Below are 23,717 nucleotides of genomic sequence, written 5' to 3' on the forward strand. Positions count from 1 at the left end.
GCGGGAGACAATTTTTTGAATATCACCCTCTCGTGCAGACCAATCAAAAATTGATAATTTAAAGGACATTGAATTGAATTTACATCAATAAATTAAAGACTATGCTCATCGTCTTTGTTTTTGCATCAGAAGAACTTTTTCGTAGACTGTCAAAATAAAAATAAATTGTCTTGCTTCCATTCTGTTATTTTTCTAATAACTGTTACGTTCAGTGTTATGTGCGTGACGTCATAGTTAAGAAGTTTCAATCTAAAACAGGAATAAAACTACCACTTTGTCTTAGAGCAAAGAAAACTAAAAGAATTGATTGATAAATTCAGAAATGTTTACTTTTTTGGTAGATCTTATCTTGCTGATCAATTTTTTTAGGTTCTCTCTATCACTTTAATATTTATACAATTTCTAATGAAAAAAGATATAAGGTTCCCTAACCAAAAATTACCAAAATGTGGCTGAGGTGATACTAGTAATACACAAGATACAGTAGCAATAGTGAAATAAACACATCAAAAATACCTTTTGTTAGGCAGCAACCATTTGATATTCTGGAAGAAGGAGGGGGGGCTATGGATTTTTTTGAAAAAAAAGTTTTTCTGGAAAATGTGGAAAAAAATAATTTGACTATCACTGAAGAGAAAAAAAATGACAAAAAAAATTAACTGTTGCTTAATTTGAAACATGAAAAAAAAGTTGGACATCGTGTATATTTACCAACTGAAAGAGAAGAAAGAACTCTGACAAAAAAATGACAGGGGAGTTTAAGGTTTGTTTCTATTATTAAATCATTTAATAGCATATATAGTTGCATCAAATGTATATAGTATCACTATCAGTATAAAATGTCTATGATTTATAATATCAGCAGCCAAATAGTCATCTACCTAGGAGTTCGACCATACTCAATATGAAGCGGTTGAATGCATGTAGTTAGTTTGAAGTTCAACTAAAACTATTCAGTATTCAGCGACACAAAGGCAAAATTACAAATGACCGATTAAATAAAAATGGTGAATATTAAGTCAACTTGAGAGACTAACAATCCAATGAGGATAAAATATAGAAGTTGTCCATGGAAGTCCCCTTATACTGCCATTAGATGTTGGATGTTGCAGATGGACACATCTGCCTGATCGGATTGCTCTGGCTAACACAAGGTAATTTTGTTACAATTATTATGATGTATAACAATCATGACAATAGTGGATTTGGTGAACATGTCAAAGAACCCAACTGGGACTAAAAAATATCAGCCCAAGGCAACCTATGGGTCTTGGAAAGAATAATGAAGACTAGTTACTATAACTTCAAAGTATATTGGAAGATTGACTTTATTTTCATTAAAGAATGGTAAAAAGATTGCCTATTGTTAAATACAAAATGGTCTATTTACATTCTTAAAATGTTTTGTTGTACAACTCAATTCATTTTACTCTCATTTATCACCAAATGTTTTTCATATGTCTGAGTACAAGGTAAGAATGATTAAGATTTTGTTGCAAGGTACTTCATACAAGTTGACACATTAATCAATTACAACAAAAATGAACTCAAATGAATGTAGTGTAATTATTTGATAAAAATCCCACTTGCTTATATTATATAGTAGTTATTCTCCTGGTACACATTGTATTAAATATCAAAGTGTGGAAAACTTTACCTTTTCAGATATACCATCCAAGCTATTACATATGGAAATGGTGGACATTTCACCAGCTCCATCAGAATCCAAAACACTTGGTATACATGTATAATGGGGCTCCAGGAATATCACACGACAGGAAATGGACTTAAAAAACAGCAGAAACTAATCCCTCCCCAACCTACACCAAGAACCACGCTGTCTATGTGAAAGACGCTATGCAGTAGTGAGATGACAAAAAATAGATTGTTTTCAATAGATGGTGAAAAAAATTATTTGTTTTTGATTGGCCCTGGAAAAAATTACAAGTTATTTTGGCTCAATGTAAAAAAAAATTTGTCTCAGAAAAAATCCATAGCCCCCAGAAAATCAAATGGTTGCTGCCTTATACAAACAATAAGTTTTTACAATCTATCTTCCATAAATTTCTTTTAATAAAGAAATGGAGCAGTCATTCATACAGAATACAGAATCGTTTATCAAACAACTATGGATTAAAGGGCAACAGTCCTTTTGCGCCAATTTCAATTTTCAAGATGTATCATTTGCGTCAATTATCATTTTTCAAAGGCATCAATTGCGCCAATTTACGGAATTCATTTGCGCCATAACACCTGTATTCATATATTTACCGTACATAATAATCCTTAATAAATTGTAATTAAAAGGTCATTTATGATATATAGGATATAAACACGTAGAGAGCTAGATGACCAAAAATGATCTAAAATATTCAAACTTATCTACGGTCAACTTTGCCTGACTTAGTTGGAACCTTAGTTTCTTAATAGATTATTAATTTATCAACGGAAGAAATTAAGAAAATTATGTATTAAGTAGTCATAACTTCGCAAATGTAACCCGCTGGTCCCATACCCGGTTAAAAAGTAGAAGTGAAGTCATTACTTTTTTTTATTTGAAAAAAATGGCGCAATCGTATACTTTATTCTTGGCGCAAATGATACACGGTATTTCAAAAACAAGTGGTGACCTTATCACAAACTTTAACATGTAAACTAGTCTATGCAGAAGTTTCAAAGTCAATAGACCATGACTAAGGGATAATGACCAACTCCATGGATATGAGATTTGTCAATGCTTATATAGTTGCATATACGAAATATCAAAGACTTACCATAAGTGGTTCCCCATAAACTCACGGATGTCATTCGGTATATCGAGAGAAATGATCGTGAAAGAATAACTAACGGTGGTCAAGCCCTCAACAAACTCCTTTTAATTTAGACCAAACAAAAAGACTTGAATATAAAAAAAGTTGCATTTTCTATCTTGGACATAAAAAGTTGTAGTTTGGGTGTTAAAACGTCTTACAAAAGAACCAAATAGTCCAAGTCGTCGATCCCTTTGCGGAGTTTTGTAGTTGAATTATATTTTAGGCACTGACCGTTCTTTTCTTTTTAGGGAGCATGGTATTTTTCTCGTGACAAACATTTTTTCCCCGACTTAAAAAAAAACCAAGCTATTTCTCAATAACAAGAAAATTATTACGAAACGCAATGAATAATTCATTTCACCCCTAATATTCAATGCAAACAAAGTTTTTTTGTTCACTTTCCTTCTAATAAGGAATTATACTTTAATTAAATATATATAGAATACTCCCCATCAAAAGATGAATGGTCGGTGTTTTATTGAACTTTTGAAAATTCGCCCTTACAACAAATAAGACAACTGTTGTTAGTAGTATAAAGACATATGAATATGTTAATGATGATAAGGTTAATGTAACCATTTTTTCTTTCATAACACAACATCCAATAAGGGTACGCAATGATGACATCTGAATGGAATAAACGGCATATATATATATATATAAACAAGTCTAAATTGAAAACAACGTTCAAACCTATGATTGCGTTGGATAAAAACCGCAATTTTTATACGTTTGCATGCAAAACAAATTTCTTTGTAGAGGGGTCTAAATACAGCACAAACAACATTTTCCAAAAGACCAAAAAGTGAAAAAGTATATTTTAACAAAACGTATTTGACTAGCAGGTCGAACAACGGATGTTCTAAAACCCTGCTGACTGCCATGGCGATTGTCAAATAAACAGATCACAGATGTAACACAATGGATCTTAATTATTAATTTAATACCAAACAGAAAACAATAAACTTGCGGAAAAGATGGTATACCGCAAACATGATGTGCAAAAATTTGTACACCATATCCGGATTTCGACAATAAATGTCTCTTCGGTGATGTTAGGAATCGAAACGATATTTGGAAGGCCATATAATTTACCTCAATTTGGGATTGACTCTTGAATTTTGAAGAGTCGAAATAGGATGAACGGATCATATAAACCCGAAGGCAAATATAATACAAGCCCAAACGAAAAAATACATGTACACCATATCACCCTTGTTATTATCTATATAGTTATTAATATCATCTTTACATTTCAGTATATCGCAAGACGCCGTACAGAAAAACAAGTTGTTATTTTGCAATTCGCCGTACAGCGCCCTTCAATTCTCCGTATAGTAACTTGAAAATTACATGTGCATATTCTTTTAAAAACATCTTTTTGATAGCAAATTTCAGTAAATATACTAAATATGATGTCACATTATCATAATCTAAAAATTTGTCTGGAAAAAGAATGAATATTTGGCAAGTGGGACGTCGGAGAGCGATTGACCTCGAAATTTTCTTGTACCAAGCGCACAGTTTTGAAGTATTACGCAAAATCTTGTCTTTGTTTGCTACTTATTGGCATAAAAATTAAGCACTATATACATATCAGAAAATCGTTTCATAAGCGGTAACCTCATCAAAACGGTAGAAATGGTTTAAATCAAATGATTTCTAACCTTTTTTTTTCCTCCTTTCTCTCCGCTTCGTTAGTACCCAATTTCCGTTGGCTTTTATACTTTATTTTTTGTTGATGTTTATCATTTGAATTTGTCACAAGTTTCATGTTTTACTTATATATATATGACAATAAAGAATTATATACTGAATAATTTAAATTCTTATCCTTTGACATGGCATTTTCGTATAAAAAACACTGCGTTTTGCCCATGTCTGATGATGACGACTACCAGCTCAAACGAGTGTCTTTCGAATCACTACCCCATCCCCCACCCCATCTTCTGCGCCTTTTATCCAGAAAAAAATACCCAGGTGTGCTTCTTGTTTAAGTTAAATAGTAAAATTCAAATATACATTTTTCATAACTATCGATTAATTCCAGTACGTGGCAAATATGTCATGCATATTCAGGACTAGAACAAATTGACAATTAAAGGACCTTTAATAGTAAGCATTAGCTCGGATTATAGTAACTTTCTCAAAAGTCAATAGAGATCTTCCGCTCATTAAATATGACCATAATTGTATCTAATTAAGGTTTCAATCCAATATGTAATATCTGGTTTTCAGATATTACATATTTGATTGAAACCTTACTTAGATATAAAAGTTTTCTACACAAATTGAGGTCTATATTTATGCCCCTGTTGCTAGGCGAGGGGGCATTAAGTGTTACCCTTGACCGTCCGTCAGTCTGTCTTTTCGCCCGTCCCATTTTTAAATTGCAAAGCTTGAGCAGGGGCATTCGTGTCCTCAGACACTTTCTTCTTTTATTAGTAACTATGATCTTATCCTTTGAAATGGTGAACTAAAAATCAATGAGGAACTTCCTCTCATTACATGCGACATATATCCCAGTAAGGTTGCAATCTGATACTAGTATAAGAATTCGAGTCAAGCATCTTGAAAAAAAGAACCGACAGACGGACAGACGGACTGACATACAGATGAACGGATTGACAGGCAGGAATAAATCTTCATTGCAAGGGATATAATTCATACCATCAGTAAGTAAGAGTCTGCATGGTAGGTACACAAGGATGAACAGCAGGGACTGACACTAGAGATTGATGGCTACTGAGGATGGATACTGGATAGACAGGAAATTTCCCACTAACCCATCAAAGTGTTGTTGCAGCTGTTCTTTAACGTGCAGAGTATATGGAATTCGCCCTTCAAGAAACTTGGGATTTAGAATTTGGTGAAATTATTAACTTCTTTTCTGCAGCAAAATCCCAAAGCAGGATGGATAGTCTTATACTTATTCTACTTAATATTAAAACCCCTTTTTAGTAAAAAATTTGGAATTTTGACTGAAAGTTGCAATATTGCTGTATGAAAAAAAAAGAGGTCAAACACGTATGAATAATTCAAATGTTGTGAAAATCTTTTCATATAAGTTCATCTTACTTTATGTAAACCAATGAACCAAGAAATTTCTAAAGAAAAAATCATAGTTTTTATATGCAACTCCATATTCAACTTTACATGGTTTTCAATATTCATCCTATTTTTTTTTTTTTGCCAAAAGAAGTTTTCATAAAAGTAAAAAAATCATACTATTCTGATTTGAATTCAAAATCACATTTTTTTTTATTTTAGCTCTACTTGTCTTGTGTATGGTCTAAAAATTCATAATGTTGGGATAATTTCAGCTTATTTGGTGTAATCTGGGACCAATATTTATAAATCCAAGGTGTTAATTGATATGACATAATTTTTATTTTTCATAATGTACTAAAGTTTTTGTCATTCTGTGCAAACAATACTTATTTCATGGCATAAAAAGTGCCACAAGCCACAAATATATGAGTATATGCTGCTTATCAAATGTTTCGACTTAAGGTCGCACAACATTCAGCAAACATGATATTCTTCCAGCTTCTACGTTATATGAATTAAAACAAAAAGACATTTTCCCCATTCAGATTAAATTCAGCATTTGTCCTCAACATGCATGAAATATTTGCCACTGGATGTTGAGCAAACATCAACTAATCAATCAATTCAGCATAGTACATATTTAATTAAATAGGAACAAAATTACTGCGGAGATTAATCCGAATGAAATACGACTTTTTTCATTTCCCTCCATGAATACAAAACTATAGTTGTTGGCCACTTTCAGCAACCTTGGCTATATATATATGGCAATCAGTCTATGGTTGGTGGAGGAAGATGGAACTAATACCCGGAGAGAACCACCAATCTTCAGCAGAAAAACTCAGGCAATCCTTGTTAATCAAGATCTGAGTTGAACCCTTGCAATGACCAGGTTTCAGATTTGGATCAAAGTTGAAAGGCCAGTGACTGGTTCCATCAGATGTAAATTGAGATAGAACAAATCATTATTAATAGCCTTAATATGAACAAACAAAAATGTCTAAAATGCAAGCTCAACAGTTAAATACCTCTCATAAAAGTGACCTACTATAATATAAGGGATCTTATGAATACTTCTGAGCATCATACATCAACATTATCATAAACTGTTAACACAGAGATATGCCTCGCCTTTATGTTAGTTTGCTAGTAAAATGCAAATGATGATATTTAACTAGCAAAACTTCAACATGCAAGTTATGCAAAATATTCAAAGTCAAAGAACCATGACTGAAGGCACAGGGCCAAACATTCTCCATGGAAATACGATGTGCCAATGCTAATACAACATACTAAATATCATTGTCCTACCACTAGTTGTTACCCATAAACTGACCTAATCACAAACTAATACATGAAAACTAAGCAAAAGTTTCAAAGTCAGTAGACAATGACCGAGGGGACGGGGCCAAATAATCTCCATGGAAATGAGATGTGCCAATGCTGATACAACTGCATACCAAATATCATTGACCTATCACTAGTAGTGGTTCCCCATAATCAGAAAGTAGGTACCTCACAGATCTGAAAAGCTCTCATGTTTTAACTCATCACTGTCAAGCTTTGACCAAAATGGTAGTCATCCTGTTCAGCAGTTCCTGAAAAAATGTGACGGAAATATTTGCTGGACAAACGGGCAAACCGACAAGGTGAATGCAATATAGCCTTAACTCATCGAGGAGGGATATAATACTAGGACAAGAAGCCATCATTGCTGATTTTCAATATAAACTTTTATTAAGAAATATTATTATTTCAATAACCATACACAAAACGCAAAAAAAAATAACACTTGAATGTTTTGTTAATAAAATATCATGCTCTTACTCCAAATATTGAAAATTAAGAAACAATGTAATTATTTTTTGAAGTACTGGTAATCAAATTCGAAATACTTTACCCTCCTTCTAGATTCATCCAATCTTAATCCAATGGCAGGTTTTAGTAGTTTTATTGAAAATTGGTCATAAGAGATGACTACAATTAGATGAAAGAAGCACCTGCTGTTAGATTGAAACAGAATAAACCTTCACAAAGTCTTGTTCTATCTCTCTATCAAATATGCAAATCAGATGAATTTAAAATATAAAAAGAATTTAATATCCAAAAGATATCATTAAATTTCAAACCAACACATACTGCTATTTCCTATAACTTAGTTTACAGTTTTTACTAACCTGTACGAACTGTGACGCCCGTATATGACACGGAAACCAGGCGTAAAAATTATACTTTATCTGGGCGTCATTGCAGTGTTTAAGGAATGCATGTCCAGGCGGAAACCAGGCGTAAAATTAGGCGTAATATTTAAATGAGTACGCCTGGTCCAGAGAAAACCAGGCGTAATATGCAAATGAGTACGCCTGGTCAATAAATAAACCAGGCGTTATATCCTTACATAATACTACACTTATTTCAAATCAGTGTATTACCCTAGCTGTGTACTTTTGTGTATTTAATGCAAACTTCTGTACTGTTGCTTTAATTTCTCATTATTTGACATAAAACTGGAAATATTAACCATTGAAGAAGCTAATATATAAATAAATACATTTTAGACAGACACTGGCTCAAATAAGTTTAAGTTTAAATAAGAATTATGACAATTAATTTTTCTTGAAATAAAACTTCTGCATTTTGATTAACTAAGTTTTTTATAAATTAATGTCCTTTAAGATATAAATGATAATACTGCAATGTAACTTCATGCAAAAGATTTCAATGTTATTATCCAAGGATAAAGGTTTTGGGATTTCAAAATTACTGTTAGAACTTAAAACTTAATAACTTAGGTAATATACTCACATAATTATTATTTACCATGTATTACTTTCCATTTTGTTCACAATTTTTATTAATCAATTTGATTCCATATTTCCAAATTCTTCCAAAAAGCACAAAACAAGCTAATTATCCCTGAATGTATGAAGCTGCATTAAGTCCAACTCTTGCAAACTAAAACCAAAGAGCCAAATTTTGAAAAAAAATTCCCATGATCCTTTAAACAAAGCATTATGGGTATTATGATTTACCCCATACCAACAGTTTTCCGCCCGTAAGAAAATTTACGCCTTGCTTATTTCAATTTACGCCAGGTTTACCACTTTTTTCTACGCCCGTACGGACTACAAATTTACGTTTCCTGCTCCCTTACACCTGGATCTAGACACGTAACTACCACTTACGCCTGGTTTACGCCTCATTTCCAGGCATAATACGCCTTATAATTTCATACGGGAAGCTCTACAAAATGGCAAATTTTGATTACATCTGATGTGCTCCTATTAATGTCTAATTAATTACCTTTCACCAAAGGAAGCGACCAGAATAAAGAGGTAAATAGGTGTATTCCCTCCCCTTGCCATAAACTTCACCCTATTAGCTCCTCATTCATTACATGGATTTTGCTTTCTGTGTTGAAGGGGTTAACAAATGACATAGATACGCATAGAATAGAACATGACTGTGATGTTTAAAACAATGAGAGCTGATTTATTAAATTTTGATCCATGTCATATTCAAGTGTATATTCTTTGTTCATAGATTCAAGCCATAAAACAAATCAAAGAAAAAGTAGCATCTCAAAATACTATCTTCCGCTTCTAGATTTATCTTATCTAAACCAAATGACAGGTTAATTTTGGCAACTTGTTTGAGACCAGTCTACAAAAAGTTGTAAGAAGTGCCTGCTGTTTGGCTGAAAGAAAATAAACCTCCACAAAATATCTTTCTCTCCCTCACACACACAAGATGTATTAAGTTGTAAGAATACTTTTCGATCCAATACAACTTATAAATTTCAGAAATCCCATACTGCCATTTCCTAGAACTTAGTTTACAGTTTTTTCTTTTTTCTTTTTTTTTCTTTATCTTTTGTTTACATTATTTCTTTACTATTAGCTCTACAAAATGGCAAATTTTGATAATTTAGATATAACATGAAAATTTATGATTTAAATTTTATATTATGTAATATTTTTAGTGTATCCTTTTTAAAAATACAGTTTTCAATACACAATGTAATACTCATCCAAGATTTATCCAATTTATACAAATTGGCAGGTGCTTGATTATTTCAATACAAAAAGTTATAAAGAAGAACCTGCTGTTTTGCTGAAAAAGAATAGACTTTTACATAGTCCTTCTTTCTGTCTTTCATACACTGCAATTCCTCTTAGATTAATCTTGTTTAAACCATAAATACAAACAAACAAAAAAATAGCAGTGACCGTCTATCAGTCAAACAGCTCGTAAAAAATGGAAACAATATTATGAGCTTTAAGGTTGAAACAGGATAAATCTTTACAAGTGAATATTCTAGCAGTGAGCTTTAAAATGAAAAAAATTAATCTTCACAAAACCTAGCTGATCATGACTCTCTCTTTGCCTTTCGCACATTTCATATTTTAAAATTATATTTGACTCTCTATCCTCAATTTTATAATCAATAAATAAAAAAGTTCGTGTGTGTTGATGTCCTTCCTTCATTTTCACCTTTTTTTCAAAATATCCACAATTGGATGCATCAAACATTACCTACAAATGGAATGATAAGTTTTATCACAAGGTTCTTAAAAATAAAACGGAGAAACAGTTTTTCTGTGTCACAATATTTATTCTTCATAATCAGGTTAATCATTGACAGTTAAGATTATGTTTTGCTGCTAAGTTCTTTATTTTTTATACCATTTAGTGTCCAAGATTGAATATCCGTTTACAATGCAAGCCAGGTGGCAAATAATTGGTTTTAAGAAGACGAAAAAGTTTCAAATGGTAAAACTTGACCATTCTGTGGTTTTTGCATAAAAAAATGAATCTTACAGAAAGATCTGAATGTTATTTCAGCCCTACTTGCAAATCTGATTTGATGATATGATATTGTATTTATAAATTAGTCCTGAAGAAAAAAATCTCTATAACTATCTCCCTTGAAATAATTTTCAGCAATGCATTCCCCCCATTTCCTCAGTATGATTGTGTGATGCACACATTTTTACATAATTAGTATATCTTCACATTGATAAGAGTTATTAATGAAAAAAATTCTCTGAGCAATGAGTCCTGTCATGTGTCAATTAGTTTTGAAGCACTGGTAGAAATAAGGCCAATAACTCATCTGAATGCTTTAACAAGGAAATTTTATACAAGAATACAACCAGTCTCTTAACAATGCATTTGTGTAGTGTTTTTGTAATAATGCTGACTTACCTAAACATCAGGTAAATTTATTCCCAATTAAGTTTTCATCTAATAAAGGCACTTTGTGAATACCATGCAGGGCCAGCATTGAATGAAGCTGAAAAAATAAATTATCAAAATGTTTTACTGTTCTGAGATACTTATATTTCTTCAACTTCTAATTGGTAGCATTAGAATATTAATTAGCATATTACTCATTTCTATTCTGGATTTTATTTTCTGTTAAAGTTATCCAATCTGAGCAGCCACTTAAAAATCAGCCTTCATTAAGTGTAACAGTGTTCAAAAGATAATTTTTGAAACAAGAACAATATCCCTAGAATATCGCATCCATTATTGTTATTGGATTTTTTTCCTTATGCATTTTCTCAATATAGTAACAAGAGTGCACTCGCCTTCTTTACTAATCATTGATATTATGTTGATAGTCCTAAATATAAAGCTTTATTACAACTGTCACATAAACTTAACATTAACCAAGAAAACTAAACATTGACCAATGAACCATGAAAATGAGGTCAAGGTCAGATGAACCATGCCAGGCAGGCATGTACAGCTAACAATTCTTCCATTCAACAAATATAGTTGACCTATTGCTTATAGTTTTAAGAAAAACAGACCAAAACACAAAAACTTAACACTGAGCAATGAACTGTGAAAATGAGGTCAAGGTCAAATAAAACCTGCGCCATTGACATATAAATCATAAAATATTTCCATACACCAAATATAGTTGACCTATTGCTTATAGTATTAGAAAAAAAGACCAAAACTCAAAATCTTAACTTTGACCACTGAACCATGAAAATGAGGTCAAGGTCAAATGACACCTGCCAGCTAGATATGTACACCTTACAATCATTCCATACACCAAATATAGTAGACCAATTGCATACAGTATAAGAAAAACAGACAAAAACACAAAAACTTAACTATAACCACTAAACCATGAAAATGAGGTCAAGGTCAGATGACATCTGCCAGTTGGACACATACACCTTACAGTCCTTCCATACACCGAATATACTTGAGCATAATTGCTTATAGTATCTGAGATATGGACTTGACCACCAAAACTTAACCTTGTTCACTGATCCATGAAATGAGGTCGAGGTCAAGTGAAAACTGTCTGACGGGCATGAAGACCTTGCAAGGTAGGCACATACCAAATATAGTTATCCTACTACTTATAATAAGAGAGAATTTAACATTACAAAAAAATGTAAACTTTTTTTTCAAGTAGTCACTGAACCATGAAAATGAGGTCAAGGACATTGGATATGTGACTGACGGAAACTTCGTAACGAGGCATCCATATACAAAGTATGAAGCATCCAGGTTTTCCACCTTCTAAAATATAAAGCTTTTAAGAAGTTAGCTAACGCCGCCGTCGCCGCCGCCACCGGATCACTATCCCTATGTCGAGTTTTCTGCGACAAAAGTCGCAGGCTCGACAAAAATTATGAGAGTTCTAAGGTCCCAGCCAGATACATGACTGGGTCTTATTGATGCATTGACCATTATAAATCAACCTTCTAAAGTATTTTTTTTTAAATTTAAGAAAAGATTACCTCGTGTTTTGCATTGAACCACTTCAGATTTGAGGTAATAATCTCTTGAAAACTTCCTGTTTGCTATTTTCATCCTGAAAAAAAAAATTAGAAAAATATGCTTAAAAGTTAAAACAAATGATATAATTAGAAATGCATATAATCTTAATTTTAATAATAATTTAAAATTTAATTCCTATAACTTAACTCTGAAATATTTCATTCACACTTCTCATTATCAGTGATTGAAAAGTGACAAGCTCTCAAAATCCTAGCTTAAACCCTGCTCATTATTATCATGAAATGGCACTTTTGAGGTAAAACAGTATCAATTTTCCAAGTCCTGCAGCAACATCGAATTAACCTTTTTGTTTAATCTTGGCATCTCAAAAAGAATGGATCAACATTTGTAAATGAAACATACATCACCACGCACATAATTTTTCATAATCCATTAAATGGCAAATCTGCAAAAAGATGACTAAATATGACATGCAAAAAGTTCAATTTAAATGTTTAAAAGATATTACTTTAATTTTGTCTGCTCTTTTAACTTATCAGTTAGCAATGCATTACTGGGAATAATCTAATATAATTTAATCTCTTTAATGTTCACTCAGGCCCTTGCTCTGGTCATGGAGATCTCTTGCTTGGACAACCATCTTTCATAATATTCCATTCCAACTCTTTGCAGTCAGTTGATGTCCACTTGCAAATATTTTATGCATATTCAGGACATTAATTCCAGTAGGTACCTTTTGCAAAATTGGTAAACCAGGATGAAAGGTATAAGATTTAAACTACCATTGAAAAAAGGGGAAACTTGGAGGCAGAAATTCTGTCTTGCAACAGGCAAGCTACATACCCCTCAGAGTTGTTGCCAGGGTTCTTTAATGTGCAGAGATCAATCTCTACTTCACAATCAAATCGGATGTGACTGTATATTAATATTCCATTGCAACAAAAACAGATCCCCTTCAAATAAGATTTACCGCTGGATGGGAGAAGTCCAGATGACCACATATCCCACTGAACCCTTGGGTTTCCCCATTTGAATAAAATTTTATATTAATTAGGGGTTTGGGTATTGCCTCTAAATACCACCTCCCCCCTTTTAACTTTATTTGTATTGGCAATTTATACTCTGTTGTAAAGTTTTCTTTTCTTCAATTTATTTCTCTTTTTAATATATTGTAAATTTCTGCACATAAATGTTAGGTGAAAACCTATCGAGGAATGGACAATTCATTTTTCACTCACATCTTTCTTTGTGTTATTTTATTCTCAGATTTGTTGTACTTTATTTATTGACCAATTAAAATATTATTTTATGATACCTATTAAAATTCTTTGAAGTTTTCCCTCCATCCCAAATATAAACCACACTCTCGATTGGCACTAAAATGAATATCTTACCCTTGCCTTACAAAGCTTCAAAGTCAGCTAGAACACAACCATTAGGTCCAAAAATAATAATACAAAATACAATAATAAATTGTGTGGCCAGGTAAGAAAACTCTACCACTTGCACATAATTGCATTGCATTAAAAGGACAAGATATTAAAATGTTCCAAGAACTGTTGCATCATAATATAAACAAAACACTGCTAGTCATTTTAACAAAATTATTTTTTACTACTATTTAACTTATGAAATTTTGGGGGTTTTTTGGTAGTTCTTTTGGTTTTTTTTTTTCATTTAGTTTTATACTTTTACTTCAAAATTTAACATTAAGGTATTGGGAAAAACTGGATTCAGAATATTTTTTTTTTGTCATCTGCTTGACAATATTTTTTTTCATCAAATTGGGGATCAGAATATGTTTTTAGGAGAAAACCATAACCATGCAAAATAAACCGTGAATTTAAACAACATGGAGTTCAAATTTAACAGTGCATTTCTAACCAGAAAAAAATTTACTATCTGCTCAATTTTAGAAAAAACTTCTATTCTTGATCATGTTTCTCTATATTTTTTTTAGTATAATTTTAAATTCTATAATATGTCAAAATGCATACTCCAAGCAATTCTTAAATGATCATGAAGAGAAGGAAATCTTACACAAAAATATTAAATTTTACAAATAATCTAACAACGTTTTTTTTTAATCTGCTTTAATTTAAGAATTGAATATCTAAAATTTGAGAATACATTTAAACAGAAACCATTAAAGAGCTGCTATCAACACAAAATTCTCTAAATAACATAAATGATAAAAACAAATATGGACAATTAAGGATCTGGACTTTAGTAATGAATAATATGCACTACAATGTTTATATAATTTTGATAAAATTAATTTTGAAATAATTACGAAAAAATTTAAGTGTTACTGAATCAAATGAGACTCCATAGAAAAAACTTTTTAAAACTTAAAACATCATATAAATAAACTTCAGAAATAAATAACTAAGAAACTCTATAAAAACTAAAGACAACATTTCAACTATCAAATACATGTATATGAAACCATTCAAACCAGCAAAATAGCAAGAAAAAGAAAACACAACTTAGAAATGACCAATGAAGTTTAGATATACCAATGATAAAGAAAAAATGTTAGGTCTGTTAGATTGGTGATTAAATGTTAGTATAGAAATGGCTAGTAAGATGTATTTCTGAATTTATTATCTGATATTTATTTGCATTATAACATTTACCCTTGAATAAAAATATTTTTCTGTCAATTTATAATGTAGTGCACATATTCTCCTTTATATAAGGTAATTAATTATGGCCATTAACACCAAAAAATATCTCGATTTTATTTAATTGCTTATTATTCACCATTAACAAATTATTACCCGACATCCAAATAGAGTTTTACATGTACGAGGGCCTGGACATGGTATTGGGAGCATAGGAGAGAGGGGGTGGGAGAAGGGAGAGAGGGGGCGGGAGAAGGGAGAGGGGGCGGGAGGAGGGAGAGAGAGGGGCGGGAGGAGGGAGACTGGATAGTAGGGGGCAGCAATGGAAAACTCCATTTACAAGGTTGTTAAATGTAATATATGCTTTTTTGTACTTCTTTGTTAAATATTTGTTCGTTTTTGTTGTGATTAAGATTGTGACACGGTGTTGACTGCTGTACCCCTATTTTACATTTTTACCTATTATGTCTGTTTGTTTTATTCATGCATCGTTGTCAATATAATGGAATTTGATGCGACTGTCATACAAGTGAGAGGTTTAGCGCTATAAAACCAGGTTCAATCCACCATTTTCTACATTTGAAAATGCCTGTACCAAGTCAGTATTTTTGTGATTTTACTTTTTATAACGTATAGAACAGATCAGAACATATAAAAAGATAAACACTCATAAGAAAAAAATCTTATGTTAACAATATTGGCAAAAACTAGCCAATACTCGAAATTTGCTGGGCTGCGATGATTCTGTATGGCAAAGTTGTCGAAAGTGTAAAAGATGCGTCCGAAACATGCAAAGTGTTGTTATACAAAGAACGAGACCAGCCACTTGAGTTTCATTGTGAACCTTCCCCTTCATCGGTTCCATGTGCTTTTATTTCCGAAAGTTTAAATATTTCTGGTCAAGATATTGGTGCCGTATAAATTATGGACGATGATAAGTTCAATGAACTGAACATTCATGGACACACAGAACATGTTTCTGTCGAAGAATTAAATGAAATCGAAAACGTCTTTGAAGCAGAGCTTGTTGTCTGTAATAATACAAAGACACGTAGTGGAAGAAGAATTGGAACTCCTGAGTATCTGTGGAACTATTATTGATCATTATTAAAGTATATGTCTGGAATGTGTAGCTTTACTCCCCTCAAAATGTTAAGGATCACCTTCGTTTGAAATTGGTTTTTTTTCAGCAGCAACAGTAGACATTTTTTTTTCGAATTGTAACAAAATTCTGCATACCAATGAACTCTTTGGACCGTACGCTATCGGTACACATACATTTAAGAATGTGTTAAAAGGGGAAAGAAAAATAATGCCTGGGTACTACAATAATATAAGGCTCGTAAGGTAACCATTTTTGCCCCATTCAAATTTGACACATTTTTTCTTGTTTTTTCAAAACTGATATAGGGTTAATAACAAAAACTTGAACTATACTTGCCTGACAATTATTTCTTTTCATGGACACCAAGAAAACTGTTCAAAAGGTCGCCAATTTTGATACCCAATTTTCCCCCTAAATATTTCAATATTGTAGTTTTAGAAAAACTCTGTAGTTTTAGAAAAACTCTGTAGATTTACCAAAAAAGTAATTGTTTTTATTATATTTATCATTTGTATTTAGTTCACATGCAAAATATGTATATAAATATGACGTAATGTCTTATCTCTGTAAATATGTTTGTAGTTAATATGAGATTACAATGCAGTTCAATTCATATTTGGTGTTATAAATGGTATGTGCACCCATGTGTGATCATTTGTGTATTCATCATTGCTGTGTATCATTATATGATCCTATATGTCTATTGTCATCCGTCCGTACAATTCGTCACTATAAGCACTAGTCAATAAGAACCAAAAACAACAAGTATACTGTGGGGTCTATACTTAGTGAATGTCTGGAAGTCCTTTCATGTTCAGTATATGCAATCACTTCAAACATTTATACATCCTTGTTGTTTCTGATTCAATTACAGGTTGACAGAACTCTTTTCTTTAGAAACTAAGTACATATAAAAATCACCCTATCTGTCTATCAATGTATCTCTTTTAAGCGCATCTCCTCCTGAACAACCGGATTGATATTGATGAAATATTAACACGAGAAAGTTCTAGATGTTAAAGGGGAGATACTCGTTAATTTTAATATATGGCATTACTAATCTTCTAAGCGAAACTCTTCGAAATTGTCTAAAATGCAGGTTGCGGGTTGCAGATTGCAGGTTGCGGGTTTAAGTATTAGATATACCCCTGAGGGCATTAGCATGAGAGGGTGTATCTAATTTACACAATTTTATGATCAATGTTAAAGGCAGGGTATCCAATTACATTAGGGGGCTCGATGGCCAAGTGGTCTAAGTAGTTACTACTGTAATCTGTAATCACTAGCCAGTCAACACTGAGGTTGTGAGTTCGATGCGGATGCACTCGACTCTTAATTGACTAGGATTGTCAGTTTTCCTATCGAAGGTCGGTGGTTTTCTCCGGGCACTCTGGCTTCATCTACCAATAAAAACTGGCCGCCACGAAATAGCCCAAAAGCGGTGCTTAAAAGTGGTGTTTAAAACACCAAAAATCAAATCAAATTACATTAAACAACATTCTGGTGTAAATAAACTTACACCTAACAATAGAAATCTATCAATTTACATTAATCATAATATCTTTAGATGTAAATGCACTTAATTGGTCTAACACCCTTTATAAGCTTATCTAATACATACGGCACGGTGACTTTCTGTTCGAATAGAGAAAACTTAACAAATATTTGGGTAAAACTTTCAACAAATGCATAGAACATACATACTAAAACATCAACACTTGACACGGTTTCTATATAGTGGTAAAGACTTATTGCCTTTTAAGTAGATGTATATGTATATGTATATCATTGTATATATTTTTAAATAATGGTGTTTCTGGATTTTTTAGCTAAGTTCTATTGCATTCTAAGCAAGGGTCCTTCTCAAAAAGTGTACCTATTTAAAAGTCTTCTTCTCGATTGATGCTCCTTTAAATTTTTACTGCGTTTATACGCTATGATAGATATCTTTGTGTCCCCTGCGTTACGCGTTGCAGGGGACATTGAAATACCGGTCGTCCGTCGTTCTGTCCGTATGTCCGTACGTCCATTTGTCCGTTCTTGTAAGTGCTCTCACGGGTACAATTCTTGCCAGATTTTTATAAAACTTATACTATAGTTTGATATCAGCAATATCTTGGACAAGTTCTTAAATGGTGGACGATCAACTTTTTATTAAAAAAAAAGAGTTATGTCCCTTTTAAATATTAAATTTATGGAAAATGGCCTCGCTAGCGCTCTAACGGGTACAATTCTTGCCAGATTTATATAAAACTTATACAATAGGTTAATATCAGCAATATCTCGAGCAAGTTCTAAAACGGTGGACGATTCTGATTTTTTAAAAAGAGTTATGCCACTTGAAAATATCAAATAAGTGCAACGCGGGGGACATTGGAACGAGTACTCCTTTTTATTGAATATTGTTTTACAATTTTCATCTCTTTGAAAAATCTGCCAATGTTTCTTAATTGCTCTGTTAAGAATTATTACTGTAGGGTTATATATTTAGTTATCAGTGTAAGTGGAATTTCCTTTTTTCTAAAATTATTTGACAGAATACTGCATCTTTTAATCTTGTGTTTCACATCTTTAATGTCTTTTGCAGTTTGAAACTTATCAAAACCTGTATAAGTTTATTTCTCCAAAGTCATGTTTGTTGAGATCAGTTTCGTTGCTATTGTTTCTTATGTGACGAATTGTTACACTTGTTATAACAATTTAAAAAGTATGTCTAGGATGTGCACTTGTAATTGGGAGATACTAATAAGACATGCAACCTGAAATCAAGGACACCACTCGATTTAAAAAGCTCCCCTTTGTACACCTCAGTATATAAGTACGTCACTTCTGTATTGGAGAAATTATACGTAAACTTAATAATCGTGTTTTGTGTCTTTCTGACAAATCATTTTAAAGTTGGGGAGGCCAAAAAGAAATATATTCTCAGAAAATTGCTGTTTAAGCAGCTGAACACACTTCTGTTTTAAAAGTGTTTTTTTTGCTCACCTTGAATAAAGTTTTATAAAAATAAAGTTACAGTTTGACTTGACAGTTGAGAAACCAGATAATTGCTACAGATAACCAAAAGTGCTGAATCACTGAGTAAAGACCGACAAGCAGAGGTGCCCCGTCTGTTTTGGCAAAAAAAAAGGCATATAATTATTTAAAGCTAACAATTTCTCAATATTAGCCTCAAAGATTTTGAATGTCCACTGAAAGGAATTAAATTACTTATGTAACTAGATTAAGAACCTGTTTAGCCTATGTCAATTTGAAGTTTTTATTACTTTTAACTTCACTAGAATCAATGTTTAGAACTATTAATAGCAATTGAGCAGTATGATAAGCATCAAAAGATACATGTATGTGTATTAAAATTATGATTATTGAATTTGAAGATTATGATAAAAAAAAAAGACAAAATTAAATACTGACAACTGATAACTGACAAAATACGTCTACCCTACAGTATGTGTATTGTAAGAAATAATTTGTAAATTTATCAGTCATGGGGTAGATTTTATATGTATTAATTCCCCTAATATGACCTTTTTACATATATAATATTTATATGTGTGATCTGCAACCTGCAACCCGCAACCTGCAACCTGCAAAATAGCACTTCCCAAACTCTTCCTGAATGTTTTATGGATTTTAATGAAATGTATGTCGGAAAAGGTAAGGGAGAGAGAAAAGGGAGAAGGGGGCGGGAGAAGGGAGAAGAGGGGCGGGAGCAGGGAGAAACTTACCCCCCTGTCCAGCCCTCAATAATATACAAAACACACACACTTTTCACCTGACAATCTTATTTTTATCAAATCTTATTACATTCTAAAGCGTACAAAAAGTCTTAAAATGTCTGATTTTAAAGTTTCATGACATCAGAAAAGCACATATGACGTCATACTGGAATCACAGTAATGTATGATATTCATAGGTTTCATAAGTGAGAATTGGATATCGCTTGATATCATCTCTCGTTATTTAATTTAAATAGTAAACTCGCCGAAGGCTTGTTTATTATTATATTGAAATTAAATAACTCGAGTTGATATCAAGCGATATCACATTCTCACTAATGAAACCTATGAATATCATACATTACTGTGATAACGTAAATCTGTAAGCCAACATTTACAAACTAGTAAACTAGACCCATCAAATAATGAAAAAAATACTGTAAATTTGGAAATTTTTCATTCATCTAATTATCACTATTTCACAGTAGACATTGAACCTGAAATAAATTGTACACGAACATTTCTCTGTTCATTTAAAGGAACTGTGGCCATGAAACATTAAAAATAAGTGCAGTGAAGACTTAATTATCAAAACCTTAATCGTCCAAATAGGGAACAACACCTGATAAATTTTTTCTTCTAATATGTATTGTATAAACTTACAGGCTGACATACATCTATCAAGTAAAGGATACTGAAGTTGGCCATCATCTAATACATTTAGAATTTGCAGGCTGGTATATAATTCTTCAAGTATACAAGATGAAAAGCCTGAAAGGAAAAGAACAGTTTGGAAATTACAAGTTTGTATATAATGAACTCTGTGGTAGAATATATCAAAATGTTTATATTATCCAATTAGTTTAACTGTCAAAAGTTAATGTCCTAGCAAGGAATAAAACCTGATGCAAAACAAGTGAAACTGCGAACTACGTACTGCTCACTGATGATACCCCCGCCCAAAAACTTGACGGTAAACAGGAAGTTGTTGAGTAATGAATCTGAAAACAAATCACATGGTATAGCTGACTTATATAAACCCTGAAACCGAATTTTAGAAATCCTTATGATGTAGTTCCTGAGAAAGATGCGACGAAATATATTCTTGGGACAGATGGACGGACTAATGGATGGACGGACGGACAGAGGTAAAACAGTATACCCCCACTTTTTTAAGCGGGAGTATAAAAATGACCTTATATATATATAGCATAACATTACAGGTTGACCATTCATCTGATACATTCAGGATGCAGGCTGGCATATAATCTTGTTTAAGTATTCAAGATAAAAGTTTGAAAAGAAAAGAAGTTTTTTGAAATTATGAGTTTGTATAAAATGCACGTGTCTGTGTGATAGAATAAATCAAAATATTTATGATAATCCAGCAAAATTTACTGTTGAAAAATGGTCCAAACAGGGAACAAAACCTAAGGAAATAAACTGTTGACACAGATATGTCTCGCCTGTTGGCATAAATTTCAGAAAAAGACAATCTGATGGACACTCACTGCAACATGGTTTATTAATTCAGTCACTGGACCATGACCTAGGGGGCAGGGCCTAAAAATAGTCCTCAAACTGATATGCACTGATTCAACAATTGTTAACGCCATTGAAGGAAAAGCAATCCATATGTCTCGCCTTACACGACTTTCATCGCAGGGGAGATAAATTACCTGATATATAAAGTTTAAACATACAGGTTAGCCATCATCTGATAAATTAAGGATGCAGGCTGGCATATAATCTTGTTCAAGTATACAAGATGAAAGTCTGAAAAGAAAATTAGGAACAGTTATGAAATTATAAGTTTGTATAATTAACTTTAAAATCAACATGGCTGAACTCTCTGAATCCATCAAGATATTTATGATAATCCAGAAAAATTAACCAAAAGATATCAAAATGTGTATAACAAATTTGACCATTTATAATTTTTTACACATTTAAAACATATTGGAGAATACATATATATAGTATACTTAATTCTAGTTGTCTCATGCTTCTAACTTTCAATTGAATGATTGTGCAAAACAAAATAGTTTTGTTTTTAAATATAAAATGGATTCAGATTCAGAATAAAAAATCCTTTGAATTTTCATTAAGAGTTCACTAACTTAAGAATGTTAAAGATTTACAGATCAACAAGTCTATCTTATATATTACTGTGATAATGTAAATATGAATGCATGTCGTTTCGTAACCTGGTCGTTTCGTACCTGGTCGATTCGTAACTACGTTGTTTTGTAACTGAGACGTTTCGTACCTGGTGTAATTATATATGGTTATAAAGTGTTAGTTTAAATTAATTAGTTTAAATGAAACAGTTAAAGTTATTATTTAAAAATGATCAAATTGTTCATCTAGTAATATTTTTAATTTAAAAATTTCTTAAATCTTTTTAATTATTGGCTAATTGGCTATTTGGTAATTACGCTCGGTGACAGCTTTAATGGTTTTATGATAACTAATGACAGGTAATAAAAACTAAAAATATAATTATTTTCTCCTTTTTTTCACTTTTACATGCAATTGCATAACCCTTCTCCTTTTTCACCCGGGCTGGGGACCGGCGTTGGCGGAGTTAAAATTTTTTTTTTTTAACTAGCTTGTTAAAGGCAGTAACTGATATGCTCCACTGGCAGGAATGGTAAGGCCATCAACTTACGTAAAAATTTAAAAGTGTTGCCCTTGGAATTGTATGAAACTATCAGGCCAGTCTCTTGGATTTTACGGGAGATGGCTGGACTCCAGTGAAATGCACAACCTTGGACGGGGACAGTTTCATCCGAAGACTGGAAAATTGGATGTTAAGAACGCAATCCGACTTATCAAGTTCTGTCGAAACAAAGCTTCACGGGGTAGGCGGGAGAAAAGTACAGTCATTGAGACATTTTGATCTCCACATAGTGAAGAAATTTAAATCAGACTTTGTTTTCATACAGATTGGAGAGAATGACATCTGTGATAAATTATCTGCATCACACACAGCATCAGAGATTGTACAACTCGCAAAAGATGTCAAGCGCTTAGGTGTACCTTCTGTAGTTATAGGCTCCAACATCGTCAGACTAAAAACAAGAAACATGAAAGAAACAACTTATGATAAAAAAAAAAGAAGATAAATAAAGAACTAAGCAACATAAAGATGAGTGGTGTCAAGTATTGGAGACATCAAAGCACGTGGCAGAAGACTAAATACTTTGATAAAGACGGGGTACATCTAAATGATGATGAACAATTTAAATTCTTTTGTTCTATTCGCATGTGTGAAAAACTGCAGGGGCGGATCCAGGATTTTGGAAAGGGGGGGCGTAGTATTAAAGTTCGCCGAGCGGATCGAGGCGAAAATTTTTTTTGGACCTTTTTTTGGCTAAAAAACATAAGTGTAAAATGCATTTTATAGTTAAAGTGTAGGGGTTGGACATTTTTGGTGCCGTATTCTCTCCATCAATTGTCTATTATGAAATGATTGGATGGATCCAAAGCTATGTACTAATTAATATATTTGATGTGGGATTTGTCAGTAAAAAATGGACATGGAAAATTTTCGTTTATTTATTCAATGAAATTTACAATACGACCGACACGAAGAATGACAAACAAGCAATTTTCATCCAAATGT

At 32.3% G+C, this 23,717-nt stretch overlaps 1 long non-coding RNA gene across 1 annotated transcript; it reads right to left on the reverse strand.

Annotated features, from left to right (window-relative positions):
- Positions 1-7,575: 7,575 nt before the first annotated feature.
- On the reverse strand, positions 7,576-20,828 carry LOC127729764 (uncharacterized). Its single transcript, XR_007994822.1, has 4 exons — positions 20,753-20,828; positions 12,635-12,708; positions 11,073-11,160; positions 7,576-10,400 (listed from the first exon to the last, which is right to left on the reverse strand). It is a non-coding gene; the product is annotated as an uncharacterized LOC127729764 (long non-coding RNA).
- Between the last annotated feature and the right edge of the window lie 2,889 nt (positions 20,829-23,717).

The sequence above is a fragment of the Mytilus californianus genome, unplaced genomic scaffold (assembly GCF_021869535.1).
Source record: "Mytilus californianus isolate M0D057914Y unplaced genomic scaffold, xbMytCali1.0.p SCAF_2, whole genome shotgun sequence".
Lineage (NCBI taxonomy): Eukaryota > Metazoa > Mollusca > Bivalvia > Mytilida > Mytilidae > Mytilus > Mytilus californianus.